The sequence below is a fragment of the Hemitrygon akajei genome, chromosome 7, assembly GCF_048418815.1.
Source record: "Hemitrygon akajei chromosome 7, sHemAka1.3, whole genome shotgun sequence".
NCBI classification, from domain to species: Eukaryota; Metazoa; Chordata; class Chondrichthyes; order Myliobatiformes; family Dasyatidae; genus Hemitrygon; species Hemitrygon akajei.
The window spans coordinates 86406366-86426059 of NC_133130.1; positions in this window are offsets into that span (position 1 = coordinate 86406366).

Here is a 19694-nt window from a genome sequence, read left to right on the forward strand (position 1 = left end):
TGTCAAAATATCAGACCCTTGGTCTGCACATCAGCAACATCGCATGGCCAGCATATCTGAGTTCACAACTAATATACAACATATCAAGGGTGTGGCTGACTGCCTCTCACAGCTAGCACTGAGGCCATACACAAAGTGGTTGACTATGCTGGCATGGCAGCCAACCAAGTTACTGACCCAGAGGTCCAAGCTTACAGAGTCACAGGTCTGCGGCTGGCTGAGGTTAAGTTTGGGGAAGCTGGCATTTCTCTCCTGTGCAACATCTCAACTGGTCACCCTTGCCCCATCGTGCCTGCAAACTGGAGATGGACCGTTTTCGACTCCATACATGGCCTCTCAGATCTGGGCCGGAAGGCCTCACAGAAACCGGTTGCACTAAAGTTTGTGCGCACAGCCTCAGAAGGGACATGCTTGATTGGACTACAGCTTGAGTGGAGTGACAGCAGGTTAAAATCAAACTGTCACGTTTAGGCACCATTGGCACCTTTTGAGATCCCTGAGTGACAGTTTGTCCACGTCAATGTGGACCTTGCTGGTCCTTTCCCCCCTCCCATAGTTCCATGCACCTCCTTACCATAGTGGACCATACCTCCAGGTGGCCAGAGGTCGTCCCTCTAGGATTGATGGTGGCCATTCATTAGCACCTGGGTTGCTGAGTTTAGCACCCCATCTGATATTTCCTCTGACCAAAGTTCCCAGTTCATTTCAGACCTCTGAGCTGCAATTGTGCAGAACCTCAACATTAGACTATATCACAACACAGCAGGTACCCACAGTCCAGTGGCCTATGCGAGCCATTTCACCGCTCCCTAAAGGCTGCTCTGAGGGCTTCTCTGACCAATGAGTGTTGACATGAACTTCTCTCATTGGACCTGCTGAGGCTCAGAACTGCTCCAAAAGAGGAGCTGCAGTTGTCCGTGGCTGAGTTGGTATATGGGCAGCCATTACGAGTTCCAGGTGATTTCATTCCTGACATTACAACTGCCTGGTTGGCCTTTCAACAGTGTCCCACCTTCCTTTGCACCTCTTCCTACCTCCCATCATGGAGTGCAGCACTCTTGGGTTCCTGTTGACCTACACTCCACCTCGTTTGTTTTCATCCACCAGCATCTCTTTAAATTCCCATATGATGGCCCGTACTGCATCTTGAAATAGGAAGAAAATACTAGAGATAAGAGGGCTAAATCTGAACATATTTCAGTAGGTCACCTTAAACTGGTCCACCAAGATTCGGAGTATTTTGCTGCCATGCCCCTGGCATCAAAACATGACCATCAGTGTGTCAGTGCACCTGTGAATGAGCCTGCAGCACCCGTGGGTCCTCTACCCATGGAACATAGGACCCAAACTGGGCAGCTCATCTGAGCCCCAGACTGTGAACTTTAGTAGATTCTGTGGGGGCCTGTGTAGGATAACGCAGTTGGGAGAAATGTACATATTTTACAACCACTGACATTGAGTTAGGGTTTTGCTTTAAGAAGCTGGTCTGATATGAGGTTGTTATGTAAAGATTTGTAGCACGTTTTTATGTTTAGGTTTTGGAGTTCAATAAAATGGGTTGTGGGATTCATTAAATATGAAACGCCTCACTTCATTTTATTTGTGAAAACTTACACTACCACCTGTGGAAACAGAGGAGAAAACACACTTGACCTCTGTTATACCACCATCAAGAATACTTACAGTGCCATCCAATGGTTACACTTTGGAAAGTCCCATCACCTGGCTGTACTTCTACTCCCAGCGTATAGACAGAGTCAAAAGGCCACATCACCAGTGGTGAGGACCAAGAGGGTATAGTCAAGGAAGGCAGAGGAGTGCTTACAGGACTGCTTTGACATGGTGATCTAGACAATATTAAGGGATTCATCTTCGAATCATCTGAAAATGCCACAGTTGCCACCACTTCCCTGACTCCATGTGGATGGTTGCGTGACTTTGAGAACATACTGGACATACCCAAGCCAAAAGCTGTTGTGACTGTGATCAAAGTCACCAGAGAGGCACTGAAGCTGATGATTTTGAGGTCTATATCGCTGAAGCCAGTGATATAGAAGTAGATAACACAACCAGCATGTATTCCTATGTATTCCTCACTCTGGGTAGAGGCTCACAATTCCCAAAGATACATCTCATTTTATATCCTTAAGGTAACCGTAACTGATACAATATAATTTCAATAGTTACAATGATATCGTGACCTTCAATATTTGGGTTGACAAATAGTTCCTTTGTCAGAACAACAATACGCAATAAAAGAACGACAGTTTAAAAAAAACCTTTGCCTGTCCCAGGCACTGTTCCTGAAATGTCGACTGTGTGTCTTTAGCCTCTTGTACCTCCTACTTGATGGAAGCAATGAGAACAAGGTATGTCCTGGGTGATGGGGTCCTTAATGATGGATGTTGACTTTTTGAGGCATCGCCTTTAGAAGGTATCCTGGATCCTGGGAAGGCTAGTCTCTTGATGGAGCTGACTATATTTTGAACTTTCTGCCGGAATCAGCAGTGAAAAGGGTGAGTAGTTCCACATTCCTGGGTGTCACCATCTCTCTGAAAATCCATTCTAAGTCCAACATATTGATGCAATTACAAAGTAGGCATAACCATGTCTATATTTCATTAGAAGTTTAAGGAGACTTAGCATGACATAGAAACACAGAAAAAGATATGACATCAAAGCTACTCAGAAATTTCTACAGATGAACCCTGGAGAGCATCCTAACTGGTTTGCATCATTGTCTAACATGGAGTGGCCATTGCAGCGGATTAGAAAAAGCTGCAGAATGTTGTAAATATAGTCAGCTCCATCAAGGGCACTAGCCTCCGCAGCATCCAGGACATCTTCTAAAGGCAATGCCTCAAAAAGGTAACGTCCATTATTAAGGACCCCCATCACCCAGGACATGTCCTCTTCTCATTGCTTCCATCAAGGAGGAGGTACAGGAGACTAAAGACACACACTTAACATTTCAGGATCTGGGAAGGATGATGGGGGCTTGTTTTACTGTTATTCATTTGTTGCCTGTTGTTGTTCTGCCCAGTATTGTGCGCCTGCTACGTTGGCACCAGAATGTATGACACTTGTGGGCTGCCCAGCACATCCCCCGGTTGTGTTGGTAGTTAATGCAGACAACACATTTCCCTGTATGCTTCAATGTAATGTGATAAATTGAATCTGAATGTTCTTCAGCAACTTCCTCACTTGCTTAGCAAATGCAGTTACTACACAGGATGCACAATTAGAAAGACTTAATGGGAAGCTGAAAATTAGTCTGAATATCAGTCAGGGAATATTATCACTTTGTGATTTGCATAAGCGTCACCTAGCAGAGTCTCTGAGTTTATGGTATTGGGATAAAATTTTGCATCACGCACAAATTAAATAAAACTTCGGCTTCCTCCCACTGAGCTGCTGCAGTATTTGGTCAGGTGGATGCACTGTGTAATTACACTGTGACCATTGAGATGCAGCTTCCATGGGTCTGGAGACAAGTTGTATTTATGGATCAAACTCATTTTATGGATTGTTAGGTGGACATCCTAGAAATAAAGCTTTAACTGTATTACCTCAAATGCTCCATTTCCAGTAAACACTGTTAATGAACTTCATAGTGGCACATAGGAAGGAAGTATGTTAAGCTTGTTATATATAAGCTAAATAAATATAATTTGGAAACTAATTTCCTGCTGCCTCCCACAGCTGTCAACAAAAAGAATAATAATAGTCAACCAGCAGTTTGTGTCTCACAACGTCAATTCACTTAATTGTGTTTAATTCTTTACCTGCCTCAGAACTGCACTCTAAGATCCATGATTGCAAAGTATTCGGTCAATCAAGAACCGAAATACATCTTTAAATGCACCCAATGATTTGGCCTCCACAGCCCTCTTTGGCAACAAGTTCCACAGATTTATCACCCTCTGGCTGAAGAAATTCTTCCTCATCTCAGTTTTAAAAGGAAGTCCCTTAACTCTGAGGCTCTGCCCTCAGATCATAGACTCTCCTACTACCTGAAACATCCTCTCCACACCCTCTCTATCCAAGCCTTTCAGTATTTAGCAAATCTCAATGAGATGTTGTCTCATCCTTCTGAACTCCATCAAGTACATGCCCAGTGACATCAAACACTGTGCATGTATTAAGTCTTCCTTTTCTTCAATCGTTCTTATGAACACTCTTTAGGGCCAGCACACCTTTGCTTTCAAGCAGCATTTGTAGGCTCATAATTTGTATAGAGTAAAAAGGTTTGATCTGACATTTTAGATTCAAGAAGAAATCTGGTTGCAACTCTTTGCATTGGAGTAGAAACTGTCCTCAAATATGAATTAATATTAAATCTATTTTGGATTAAAGTCTTATAGTCACTTACAAATTTGTGGACATCACTGACAAAATCAGCATTTAAATTTCATCACTAATTGCTTGAGGTGTTGATGAGCCACATTTTTAAAATTATGACAGTCACATCGTGCTGTTGAGGGAAGTTCCAGAACATTGATATAAGAACAGAATTTTCTGAGAGTATGTGATACATTTTGAAAGCAGTGTTGAGGGTATCTCCATACACTGACAGGCAGCACTCATTCAGAACATAGTTGCTCTGCTATTTATGTACCTTGCAATTCTTCACAGTGTGTTCAGGCATTTTTGAGATTTGACCTTTTTTTTCATTAATTATGCTGTCCTCTCAAATAAAATCTTGAATCTAAATGCTTTATTTGAAAAATTGTACCACTTTATTTGTTTTTAATTCTTGCTTCACTGTCACTTCTCCACACAAAATTGCTAGACTTCCAAGGAGCAACTCAGTCTCCTGGGAAAGAGACAAAATTCTGGCCATCATGGGCAATGAAGACATCATGGGAAGTGAAAACTTCATGCATGAAATGTTCCCAATACTTTGCAAGCAATGCAAGTGTCTGAAAGATCAATTTGATGTAAATTTGAATTGGCTAAAGAGTCTCTTCTGTTTGAATCATGGAGACTAGAAAGTCTTTATCATTTACAGTTCTTCCAATGAAAATGTTCTGAACATTTTGGTTTATAGGATACTGGGTTCCACCATCAATGAGGACTAGAACGTTCCTGGATCTCCTTCCATTAACTATTTAATAGTTCAATACAAATCATAACTGGATGGAAACTGACTCCACAGTCATTGGATAAGCTGGTTCCAGCATTGCTCAGTTCTGTTACAATGTGCTGTTTTTGCCAGTGATAGTAAAATAAGGGAGAGGCATACTATGTTGAGGACAACACACACAAAACACTGGTGGAATACTGCAGGCCAGGCAGCATCTATAGGAAGAAGCACTGTCGACGTTTCGGGCCGAAGGGTCTCGGTCCAAAACGTCAACAGTGTCGACAGTACTTCTTCCTATAGATGCTGCCTGGCCTGCTGTGCTCCACCAGCATTTTGTGTGTGTTGTTTGAATTTCCAGCATCTGCAGATTTCCTCGTGTTTGCTCTTATGTTGAGGACAGTTTAATTCTGCAACAGGATGTAAAAAGATTGGATTGACCTAACCACAGGAAAACCTGGCAAATCGAGCTTAATGTGGGAAAGTGTGCGTTCATGCATTTTGGTGAGTGCAATCAAAAGGCAGATTACTAACAAAATGGGGAGAGGTTGCAAAAGAGTGTTTGGGTGGATGTAGGTGTTGTAGCGTTTGATCACAAAAGTTAACAGGCAGATCCAGGTTGATAAAGAGGCAAATGACATGTTGGCTCTTATTAGGAAGGGGCAAAGAACAAACTGTTTGATTAGATAATGGATCTGGCAATATCTGTGGAGAAAAATGGACATTAAATAATTTGGGCGGAGATAACCAGTATATCACTACATGACACTACATTGATTGGCCTTATCTCAAACAATAACGAGGTGGCCTTCAGGTAAAAGTCATCTCTCTGACACAGTGGTGTCAAGAAAACAACCTCTCCCTCAATGTCGCAAAAACAAAGGAGCTGGTTGTGGATTACAGGAGGAATGGAGACAGGCTAACTCCTATTGACATCAATGGATCTGGGGTTGAGAGGGTAAACAGCTTTAAGTTCCTCGACATCTCACATCACCGAGGAACTCACGTGGTGTGTACACACCAGCTGTGTGGTGAAAAAGGCACAACAGTGCCTCTTTCACCTCAGACGGTTGTGGAAGTTTGATATGGGCCCCAAAAACCTAAGAACTTTCTACAGGTGCACAATTGAGAGCATCCTGACTGGCTGCATCACTGCCTGCTATGGGAACTGTACTTCCCTTAATCACAGGATCCTGCAGAGAGTGGTGCGGACAGCCCAGCGCATCTGTGGTTGTGAACTTCCCATGATTCAGGACATTTACTAAGACAGGTGTGAAAAAAGGGCCCGAGGGATCATTGGGGACCCGAATCAACCCAACCGCAATCTATTCCGCTGCAACCATCTGGGAAAGGGTATCGCAGCATAAAAGCCAGGACCAACAGGCTCTGGGACAGCTTCTTCCACCAGACCCTCAGACTGATTAACTCACACTGATATGAGTGTATTTCTACGCTACATTGACTATTCTATTTATTATAAGTTACTATGATTGCACATTTAGACAGAGATGTAACGTAGTTTTTTACTCCTCATGATGTAAGAAATAGTCAATTCAATTCAATAAAGAGTTGAGGGAAGGGGTGGACAAGAGCTGGCGAGCAACAGGGACATTCAAGTGGACTCTCTTTCTGTTCCCTTTCCCCATTTATTTTCTTTTCTTCTGATCCACCTGGCGCTCATCACCCTAAACCTTTCCCCTCCCCCACCTCTCCAACTGCCCATCACCCCCACTCTCCTACTGGTTCTCACTTCCCTCCCTTTATTCCATGCTGCACCTTCCTGTCCTATCATATTCCATCATCTTCAGCCCTTTGTTCTTCCACCTATCACTTCTCAGCTTCTGACATCAATCCCACTGTTCACCCACCCCCACCTCTCATCTGCCTATAACCTCTCACACCTGGATCCACCTCTCACCCCTTCCCTCCACTTTGTTATACTGCCTAGTTCTGGTCTTTCTTTCAGACTGGATGTCAAAATGTCGACTGTCAAAATTTCCCTTCATATATGCTGCCTGGCCTGTTGACATCTTCCAGCATTTTGTGCCTTGATTCATATTTCAGCAGCTGTAGTCTCAGGTAGCAAATTGTTCCAGAAAACTTACTTTTCCTTTCTCTTACCCTTAATCATATCTTTATCTCTGTCTGCATCCAGTTGACTTTAATTCACCCAGTTTCCTCTGGACATTCTTCAGTTCATTAATCTCATAGGTTAAAAAGACCCTGTCATTCCTGCATATTCCCTGATGTCTCATTGACCTCAGTACTATCTAAGTGCATTTGCAGAAAATAGTGACACATTATTCTTGATATACAGAGCATGGTATATTCAAAACCTGGGCCAACAGACTTGAGTATCATTATCAAATAAATTGGTTCCTTTTCCTCATGATTTGAACTGTGAAGCAACTTTAACTCTTGACCTCCGGTTCCTCTGATCCCAGATTTTCTAGGGTCAGGGTCATTGAATTGAAAATACACTTGGACTAAGACGTTAACTGCCCTGTGCTATCATCAGTTGATCTGCCACCTGTCTTCAGGAGTTTTGGCCCGCTTATGATCAAGACGCCCTCGAGGTGGTGGTCCAGCAGTGCTAAAGCACCACCTCCCACTGATGAGCTTAAAAACCTGGCATCTGCCTCTATCAGAGTTGTTGGTCCCTTCCATCCAACAGATAGTCTACTCTTCAGGTGTCTATGCAACTACTGAAGGGTTTGCAAAAGATGGATACACTGCCCAATTATCTACCCCTCTGGACGTACTTAGTCCACACCCATGATGATCCTGTCTTTGCTGCCTTAGCTACAGCCCTGCAGGTTGACTTGATCTCTCTTCTAGTGAAGCCAAGCCACTTCTGGAAAGTGAACGCAATAAAGCCACGGCAACCTACTTCGAATGGATAGCATGAGACCTTCCACCCTCTGTCTCTGCACTCTGATCTTAATTCTGCATAATGGTTAACTTACGCTCATGGGCTTCATTGATGTTGTCTTCCCAGAGGACTGTGAGTTCACCATTAACCACTTCTCTACTGGTGTCAGACCATACGATTATATCTGGACGCATTGTGGTGAAAGCTATTTGCTCCGGGAAACTGCCTTTCCCATCCAGGTCGGCCTTGACACACCAATCATTGGCTGAAGAAAGTATTGTGGGCCTGCGCTGTACACCCTTGACTTGGAGCCTTCTTTCACAAATGATGTGCGATGTTCTGTGCAGCATGGGGCATGAGATAAGTTGTGCTGCAGTACTTCCTGCTCAGCTGCTTCTGTTACAACTTCGAGAACGTTGTTATGTCTCCAAGAGTACATGCTGCTGGAAAGATTGACTCTGCATGCACTCAAAATATGTTGAAGTGTTCTCTTCTCGCCTCAAGCAGCACACCTGTCTGTCTTATCTTCATACCAGGTGCTGAGGTTGGCAGGTGTTGGGAGCAGATCATACACTGCTCTACATAGAAAAGAAATGCAGTGCAGTTCCATCTGCCACAGAACATTCCAAGATAGGTGTCATTGTTCAACACTTTCCCACCAGGTTCAAGCCCCTTGTTTAGCTAGGCCAGCTGTTTTAGCTAACCTCTTCTCCTCTTCTACCTCTCATATTTCTTGCGTTACAAGCTCACGGCACTCCTTACCTATAGAAGATGACCACCACTTGTGTGTTGTCCACCCAAGTCTCTGGCGGCCTAGCTGGGCAGCCCCAACTGTCTCCTTGTGCTTCAGTCTAGACTCCGCCTCATCAACTGCCACATGGGCTGACCACCTATTGCCTGATCTCACATCTGGATAGGTGTTCTTGATGACAGGGTCTTTTGAGTCTTGAAGCATCAAGAATGGTCTTACCTCAGCTACCTTGACCTCTTCAACAAGGGACTGCACTGGGATGGTAAGCTTTATCTGGCTACTACAGATTGCAACATTGGTGAGGCTGCTCGGTACTCCAAGCCACTTCTTCACATACTTGTTGATCTTCCATTCCATTGCCTCAATATGTCCAGTTCCCAGCATTGAGTTCAAATTTGGCAAAGGGATATAATAATGAACAATACTTCATAGCTAAAGTTAAAATTCGGGAAGAATTGAGGAACACAGAATATAATGGCAATTGTATAATACTCTGGGAGTGGAGATAAAAACCATAAATTACCACTCCAGATGCAGATTTATCAAGGCTCCATATGATTGCCTTTATCATTAGAAGATTCCAATATATTCTTATAGTTGCATCTTCTCATGATAAAGACAATTTACTATTTGCCTTCTAATTGTACACTCCACCTGTTTGTTTGTTTGTTTGTTTGTCTGTTTGTTTACTTTCATTAGCTTGTTTACAAGGATACTGAGATCCCTTTGAGCGTCCACATTAGAATGACTGTATTTTCATACTTCAGACACCAGAAATGCTTACATAGGTGAGATAGGATTATGAACAAAGTGATCAAAGACAGTATCCTTTGTTTGTTTTTGGAAGTAAATCTCACACTTTCCATTGCTCTGCCCCTCTTTAGAAACTTCAATGCCAATTACTCTTCCAATTTTTCCTTAAGAATGAAGGATGCAATTATATGCATTTTCCATTACCTTAGGATGTCCTAAAGCACTCTACAGTCAGTAAAATGTTTTTGAAATTGAATTTTTCCTGAGATGATGTGAACAAACAAGCCAATTTGTTGGGCGCTGTGGTAGCATAATGGATAGCACACTATTACAGCTTGAGGCATTAGAGTTCAGAGTTCAATTCTGATGTCATCTGTAAGGAGTCTGTCCAACCTCCCCATGGAATGCAAGTGTTTTCTCCAGGTGCTCCAGTTTCCTCCCACAGTCCAAAGATGTACCAGTTAGTAAATTAATTGATCCTTGTAAATTTTCCCATGATGAGGTTAGGATCAAATCTGGGGTTGCTGGGCAGTGCGTTTTGGAGGTCCAGAAGGGCTTATTCTGCACTGTATCTCAATAAAACAACCAATAAACAAAAAACAATATGATAATCTGTTTTTGCGATAAAATACAATTCTTGCACAGGGACCTGAAATGAATTCTTCTGCTTTTCCTCGAAGCAATGTCGTGATAGCATGCATTTTGGTTTTTAAAAGCAAGAAGGCACTCTTGCTTAACATTCTGCATTCATATAACTGTAAAACAGTAAAACATATTCCAGGTTATTCTTTCGTATTGTCCCATACTTGTAAAGTTTTGACACTGTGATAAACCTGTCAGCCAGCATGAAAATATATGAAAGACTTTCTAACATGACTGCATTAATCGATATACCTCCATGTTCTTCCAGTACCTGTCACACAACTACGCTGGTGCAAAGTCAAGCCAAATATCACCCTGATCACTCTCACCCTCAGGCCAGTTATGTTGCAACAACTGTTTCAAGAACTTTGGAGACAAAAGGCTATTGACCTTAAAGCAGGTCACCTGTTGGCAGATAAAATGGGACAAACAATGCTTCTCTTGCAAAAAGTCTTGGGGGGGGGGGGCGGTTGCTGATAATTCTAAAGTGACAGATTAACTAGATGAGACACATGCTGACTGACAAGGACACATTAAATAATGCAGCCTAATGATGGCCTTGGTTTCAGGACAGCATTAACTGCTCATTACTGCAGTTTATTTTATCAGCGGTGTCTGGTTTAAATCTAAAGGTTAAGTCGACACATATATTTGCAGAATTCCAAACCAATTTAAAGTTGGGCATCCTTGATGCTACCATTTTGAATCATGTCCTCCACCTTTTTGGATCAACTATCTGCACTATCTTTAACATTTGAAAGTGGTACCGTGACAACATGCTAACGTTGCATTTTACCAACTGCAGGGCTGGAGCTGTTATGGCAGAGTGGGCAGAAAAAAATTAAGTCTCTTCTAGAAGAGTTCTACTGGTTGGTCTATCTGATGACCAGTTTCATTGGAAGTCATGACCCAAACGAATTTTCTTAATGTGACCATTCAACAATTCAACTCCCAACAGCTTGAAATATTCCTTCTTCATCTAATTTAATACTGGTGAAGGCCATTTGACATTTCATGCCTGGGATATAGTGATTGACCTTCTAGACTTGGAGCCACATTTCTGTACAGGAATTTTGGAAACCACTGTGGCAGTTTCTTGCTTGACATTCTTGTCATTTTGAAACTGGGAGCAAGATTCAGGGGGTCTAACCTATCTATATATCTCCAAATTTTACACATTCTATCAGGTTTCCCTTCAGCCTCTGATGCTCCAGAGAAAGTAGCCCAAGACTGTCTAACGTCTCCTTATGGCTCACAACCTCTAATCCAGGTAACATCCTGATAAAGCTCTTCAGCATCTTTTCCAGTGCTTCCATATTGTTCCTGTAATGGGGTGATCAGAACTGCACACAATACATTGAGTGCAGCTGAACCAAAGTTTTATGTATAGTAGTAGAAAAGTGATTTTCTTACTCTTATAATTAATCTCCTGACCATTGAAGGAAAGCATGCCATACAACTTCTTTACAAGCAACTTCTCTTTCATTTTCTCTTCTTGTCATTAACTACACTAAGAGCTAATTTACAGCGGTCTTTAGAAGGAAACACTTCTATGGATGTCCACACATACAACTCCTAAGTTCAGGGTAAAACTCAGGGATAGATGCAAAGCTACTGAAATGTTGTTAAAATGCCCTATCTGCTCTCTTGGTCTGGTCTCCCCTATATTTGACTCCAGACTGACCAACAATTGCTGACTCTCTTCTGTCCAACACAGTAAGGCATGGTCAACAAATGCCGACAATAGTGAGCACGTACTGGAATAGCATAAATAAATCCTTGCTTCAATAAATTAATTCATTTGTATTAAACACACAGCATTCACATTAACTGGAGTGAGGAATTTCAAATTTAGAATGAAGAAAAATATCATCTCAAATCTAAATATTCAATCTTTTATATTTGGAGAGCAGCCAGGAAAACCCTATCCCAGCACATACTCTCACTAACACCTTAAGATCTTTATGTTTTATTGAGATAGTCACTTGTATTTCAAATTTCTAGGGTTTAAGGAGCTAGCCAATACAATCTCTCCTCATGGACAGTTTGTTCATCGCAGAAACAAGTCAAATGAATTATTGTTATTTCTTTCAAAGGCAAGTGCATCCTGAAGTAAGGAAGTCAAACTACGCTGTAGCCAGAAACGCCTTGTATAATATCTATAGGATTACTTTGCTCAATGTACCAATGATTTCAGGCTATCATAACATTTGCTTTCGGAATTGCATTCAGAATCCACACGTTAACATTCTGTGATTCATGCTCAAGAATACCAGGTCCCTTTATATTAATACTGCTTTTGCCCATCTGAACAGCATTTACACATTTATGTAATCTTTTACATTGATTTATAATTGGTTTATTATTGTCATATGTATCACTTTGCAGTGAAAATGTCGCTTTACATTCCATCCATATGAATCATTTCACAAGGTAAGTACATTGAGGTAGTACAAAGGGAAAAAAGCTATAACAAAATGTAGAACATAGTGGTTCAGTTACAGAGGAAGTGCAGAGTGGATAGATAGAGCCACCATGAGGTAAATTGTATAAAGAGTTTATTAAGTTAGCAGTCTCTATTGTCCCCCTCAGTTTCCCATGAAGCTCTGTACTGTCAGGAAACCTGGATATATTTATTCTATTCAGTCCCATTGGCTAAATCTTGACAAATAGCTGAGGTTTGACCACTGTTGCTTGCAACACACAATTAGTTTACAGACTCCCAACCCCATGAAGGGATGAAGGGAAGGCAGTGGATGTTGTATACATGGACTTCAGTAAGGCCTTTGACAAGGTCCCGCATGGGAGGTTAGTTAAGAAGATTCAGTCGCTGGGTATACATGGAGAGGTAGTGAATTGGATTAGACATTGGCTGAATGGAAGAAGTCAGAGAGTGGTAGTGGAGGATTGCTACTCTGAGTGGAGGCCTGTGACTGGTGGTGTGCCACAGGGATCAGTGCTGGGTCCTTTGTTATTTGTCATCTATATCAATGATCTGGATGATAATGTGGCAAATTGGATCAGCAAATTTGCTGATGATACAAAGATTGGAGGTGTAGTGGACAGTGAGGAAGGTTTTCAAAGCTTGCAGAGGGTTTGGACCAGTTGGAGGAATGGGCTGAAAAATGGCAGATGGTGTTTAATGTGGACAAGTGTGAGGTATTGCACTTCGGAAGGTCAAACCAAGGTAGAACATACAAGGTAAATGGTAGGACACTGAGGAGTGCAGTAGAACAGAGGGATCTGGGAGTACAGACACATAATTCCCTAAAAGTAGCGGCACAAGTAGATAGGGTTGTAAAGAGAGCTTTTGGTACATTGGCCTTTATAAATCAAAGTATTGAGTATAAGAGTTGGAATGTAATGGTGAGGTTGTATAAGGCATTGGTGAGACCGAATTTGGAGTATTGTGTGCAGTTTTGGTCACCTAGTTAGAGGAAGGATATTAATAAGGTTGAAAGTGCAGAGAAGATTTACAAGGATTTTGCCGGGATTTGAGAAACTGAGTTACAGAGAAAGGTTGAATAGGTTAGGACTTTATTCCCTGGAGCGTAGGAGAATTAGGGGTGATTTGATAGAGGTGTATAAAATTATGATGGGTATAGATAGAGTGAATGCAAGCAGGCTTTTTCCACTGATCCCAGGGGAGAAAAAAAAACAGAGGTTATGGGTTAAGGGTGAAGGGGGAAAAGTTTAAAGGGAACATTGGAGGGGGGAGCTTCTTCACGCAGAGAGTGGTGGGAGTGTGGAATGAGCTGCCAGATGAAGTTGTGAATGGGGGCTCACTTTTGACATTTAAGAAAAACTTGGACAGGTATATGGATGAGAAGGGTTTGGAGGGATATGGGCCAGGTGCAGGTCAGTGGGACTAGGCAGAAAAATGGTTCAGCACAGCCAAGAAGGGCCAAAAGGCCTGTTCCTGTGCTGTAATGTTCTATGGTTCAAAATTAGCCATTTAGAGCTTGTTCTCTACTTATAGGTCTATTAACTAATCCTTAATCCATGCTAACAGACAATTCCAATCTCAGTCACAAGAAAAGATTACCAAGCAGTCAAAGGAATTAATTCAAGACTGTGCTCAAAGCTTCCTTGAAAAACTAGGGAGGCATGGTAGTGTTTTTGCTTTATAGTTAGTGCAATTGCTTTATAGTGCCAGTCATAAGATCAGGGTATGATTTCTACCACTGTCTGTAAGGAGTTTGTACGTTGCCCCAGTGGCCACGTGGGTTCCTCCTGGGTGTCCTGGTTTCCTCCCACATTCCAAAAACTGTACGATTAAGGTTAGTGAGCTGTGGGCATAAGATGCTAGTGCCGGAAACGTGGCAACACTTGTGGGCTGCTCAGTCCAACCTTCCAGATCTGATTCAATGTAAACAATGCATTTCATTGGATGTTCTGATGAACTTGGGACAAACAAAGCTACTCTTTACTTCTGGTTAATAAATCCACTGACCTCTGGGCCCCATGACTGCTCGAGGGAGAAACAGCATTTGGGATGTTATTATGGACCTAGCATCTGGATTATACAGAAGCCTGGGTAAATATCAGCTAATGCCAGCCAGGATTCTGAATATATTCAGGCAGATGGTGCATGTGAAGGAATGCACTACCACATATACCCATCCTTTATCCTATCAGTCACCTCTTGTCCCATCTGTAGATGAACATGAAAGTCCAGCACAGGTTTTGTCAGTCACCTTAGAACCCACAAAATCAGCATGGAAACAAGTCATCTTCAATCCTGAGGGAGTGCAAAGAAAGGAAAAAAGAATTGATACTAACATTTCTTAACACCAAATACATAAAGTTTAACTTCATTTAATAACCACTTTAATAAACAACTATTGAATGTTTTTGACCACTGAACCTAATTGTCAGCATTTCCCCTTCACAGGACTATAATCAGATCCTTGCCTATTGGTTATAACTCTGCCATGGCCAGTCCCAAGTTTGGCTACAAAAGGAGGGTTGGGCACAGGGCTAGCAAACTCATCCCATAAAAATCAAGTGCTACAGAAACGCTAACACAAGCTCCAAAGACCTCATTCCTGGGAGGGGAAGGATATACAAAGAAAATGGCCTAAATCTGGGGACAACTTGAAAGGATGGCACAGGATAGAGGACTCTGGCAAGCTTCTCTCAGCGGGTGATGGACTTAAGACAATAGGGCCATCAGATATCAGAGCAGAATTGGACCATTTAGTCCATCGAGTCTGCTCCTCTATTTCATTAAGGCTGATCCATTTTCCCTATCAGCCCTGAACCCTCTTGCCTTCTCCCCATATCCCTTCATCCTCTGGCTAACCAAGAATCTATCAACTTCTGCCTTAAATATACCCAATGACTTGACCTCCACAGCTGCAAATGGCAACAAATCCCACAGATTCACCAGTCTCTGGTTAAAGAAATTCCTCTTCACCTCCATTCTAAATTGACATCCTTCTTTTCTGAGGCTGTGTCCTCTGGTTTTAGACTCCCTTACCATAGGAAACATCCTCTCAACCTCCACTCTATTGTGGTCTTTCAATATTTGATAGGGTTCATGAGGTCCCTCCCCTCCCCTCATTCTTCTGAATTCCAGTAAGTAGAGGCCAAGAGCCAACAAATACTCCTCATATGATAAGCCTTTCAATTCCGGAATCATTTTTGTGAACCTGCTTTCAACCCTCTCCAAAGTCAGCATAACCTTTCTTAGATAAAGGGGCCAAAACTGTTCACAATACTCCAAGTGAGGCCTCACTAGTGCTTTATTAAGTCTCAACATTATATCCTTGCTTTTATACTCCATTCCTTTCAAAATGAATGCTCGCATCGCATTTGCCTTCCTCACCACAGACTCAACCTGCAAACTAATCTTTAGCGAATTTGGCTCAAGGAGTCCCAAGTCCCTTTGCACTGCAGATTTTTGGATTTTCTCTCCATTTAGAAAATAGTCTACACTTACATTTCATCTACCAGGTGCATGACCATACACTTCCCAACACTGTATTCCTTTTTACACTGCTTTGCCCATTCTCCTAATCTGTCTAAGTCCTTCCATAGCCTCTGCTTCCTCAAAACTACCTGCCCCTTCACCTATCTTCAATATTGTCTGCAAACTTGGCCACAAAACCATCAATTCTGTACATCAGTAAGTACTTACTGGTTATAACGAGAAACGATATCATTGATACATGACATTCTGAGAGGGAGTGATTGCACGTAAGTTACGATGTTGAGAGCTTTAACCTGACCCAAGCTCCAGAGCTTAAAAGCCTCCTCAGGCACATAGCTGATGTTCACTCAACTGACATAGTGCATCGCCTGTATGCTACACGTATGAATTGTTGTATTTATCTATAGAAGAGTACAGTTCTGAACATAAAGAATTGATCTGATTTATCCATGAATATTATGGGATCTACTTAAGCTTGGTTTAGGTAGCTAGAATCAAGAGATCTGCAGTCTGCTGAGGGCCAGATAAGAGGCATTTACATCTGGCAATCAAGAAAGTTAGAAGAGGTCCAGATACAATCTCTGAAAAGGTATCTCATAGATGAAGTGGCAGTTCTGGACTAAACGTGAATCAATGAATGATGCTCTACAGCTGTAGCAGGGCTTGAATGTATTGCCTTCTACAAAGTGAAATCAGGCAACATAGGTAACAACGGGGCTTTGCTTCCAGGTGAGCTCAATGCCTTCTTTGGTCTGTGCTCACTTTGACCATCACAACATGGGAAAACCAACACAAACACCCGCAGCACCTGATGTCCCTGTGATTTCAGTTTCTGAGGCTGACATCTGACATCGTGGACATTCAACCCATCAGCACTACGTCAATTTTAGTATTTCTGTTATTGCACTATTTTTAATTTAACTATTTAATATACGTGTATGTACTTGATTTACTTATTTATTTTTTTTTCTATACTATGAACTGCTGCTTCTAAGTCGACAAATTTCACAACAAATGCTGGTGATAATAAACCTGATTCTGGTTCTGACATTAAACCTTATTTTGATATTTAAGTTTGCTGATGGCGCCACTGTCATGGGCCAAATCAAAGGTCGTGATGATTCAGCATATCGAATGGAGATTGAAAATCTGACTGACTGGTGCCACAACAAAACCTGTCATTCATTATCAGCAAGACCAAGGAGCTGATTATTGACTTCAGGAGAAGAAAACCAGAGATTCATGAACCAGACTTCATCGGGTGACAAATGTGGAGTGGGTCAGCAACTTTAAGTACCTTGGTGTTATCATTTTAGAGGACCTTGTCCTGTGTCCATTGTGTAAGTGCAATTATGAAAAAAGCACTTCAGCACCTTTACTTTCTTAGGATTTTTCAATGATTCGGCATGATATCTGAAACTTTGACGAAATTCTATAAATGTGTACGGAGAGTATATTGACTGGCTGCTTCACAGCCTGGTATGGAAACATCAATGCCCTTGAATGGCAAATTCTACAAAATGTAGTGGATATGGCCCAGTCCATCACAGCTGAAGCTGTCGCCACCATTGAGCACATTTACATGGAGCATTGAAAGCAGCATCCATCATCAGGGATGCCCACCACCCATCTAGTCTTGCTGCTGCCAGTGTGAAGAAGGTACAGGAGCCTCAAGACTCACACTACCAGGTTCTTGAACTAAAATGGATAATTTCACTTAACTTCAATTGCCCTATCATTGAAATGTTCCCATAACCAATGGACGCACTTTCAAGAACACTTCATCTCATGTCCTCAATATTTATTGCTTATTTATTTATTATTATGATTTCTATTTTCTTTTGTATTTGCACTGTTTGTTGTCTTCTGTACGTTTTTTGTTTGTCCACCATATTGACTGTGGTCTTTCATTGATTCTATTATTGTTATTGGATTTATTGAGTCATAGAGTCATAGAAAAGTACAGCACAGAAAGATACCCTTTGGCCCATTTAGTCTGTGCCAAACCATTTAAGCTGTCTACTCCCATCGACCTGCACCGGGCCCATAGCCTTCCATACCCCTACTACTCATGTACCTATCCAAACTTCTCTTAAATGTTAAAATCAAGCTTGCATGCACCACTTCTGCAGCAGCTCATTCCACATTCTCAGCACCCTCTGTGTGAAGAGGTTTCCCCTCATGTTTCCCCTTAAATTTTTCACCTTTCACCCTTAACCCATGACCCACCCAACCTCAGTGGAAAAACCCCACTTGAATCTACCCTATCTATACACCTCACAATGTTGTCTACTTCTATGAAACCTCCCACCAATCTTCTACATTCCAAGGAAAGAATTCAATCTTTCCTTATAACTCAGGTCCTCCATTCCTGGCTACGTCCTTGTAAATTTTTTCTGTCAGACTTGTTTGCGTCTTTCCTGTAGGTAGGTGACAAAATATGCACACAATACTCCAAATTAAACCTCACAAATGTTCAAAATAACATCCCATCTCCTATATTCAATACTTATGAAGGCCAATGTGCCAAAAGCTTTTTCATGCCCTTTGATGCCACTTTCAATGTATTATGGACCTATATTCCTAGATCCCTTTGTTCTACAGCACTCCTCAGTGTCTTAACATTTACTGTGTAAGACTTACCATGGGTGGTCCTACCAAGTACATCTCGAACTTGGCTGCATAAAATCCCATCTGTCATTTTTCAGTGCATTTTTTCAGCTGATTTGGATCCCATCCCAAGCTCTGATAGTCTTGTAGTCTTTTTCGCTGTACACTCCACCTTCGATCTTAGTGTCATCCTCAAGTTTGCTGATCCAGTTAACCACAGTATCGTCCAGATCATTGATATACATAGATGATAAACATCAGACAAAGCACTGATCCCCATGGCACTCTACTAGTTAGAGGCTTCCAGACAGACAGGCAACCATCTAATACTGCTCTCTGGCTTCTCCATCAAAGCCAATTTACACGCACAAAATGCTGGAGGAACTCAGCAGAGCAGGCAGCATCAATGGAAAAGTGTATAGTCAACACTTCAGGGTGAGACTCTGCATCAGGATTGGAGAAGAAAAAGGTGAGGAGTTAGAGTTGGAAGGCGGTGGGAGGGGAGGAAGAAATACAAGGTGATAGGTAAAACTGGGAGGGGGAGGGGTGAAGTAAAGAGCTGGGAAGTTGATTGATGAAAGAGATACAGGGCTGGAGAAGGGGGAGTCTGATAGCAGAGGACAGAAGCCAATAGAAGAAAGAAAAGGAGGAGGAGAACCAGAGGGAGGCGATGGGCAGGTAAAGATTAAAGGTGAGAGAAGGAAAAGGGGATGGGGAATAGTGAAGAGGGGGTGCATTATTGTAAGTTTAGGAAATCAATGTTCATGCCATCAGGTTGAAGGCTTCTCTACCTCATCATATATTCTGAATGACTGAACCTTCTTGACCAATCTCCCATGTGGGACCTTGTCAAGTGCCTTACTAAAGCCCATGTAGACAGCGTGCACTGCCTTGCCTTCATCAACTTTCCTGGTAACTTACTCAAAAAGCTCTATAAGATTGGTTAGATGCTGACTAGCCCTAATCAATCACTGTCTATCCAAATACTCATATATCCAGTCCCTTAGAATACCTTATAATAACTTTCCCATTACTGATGTTATGTTCA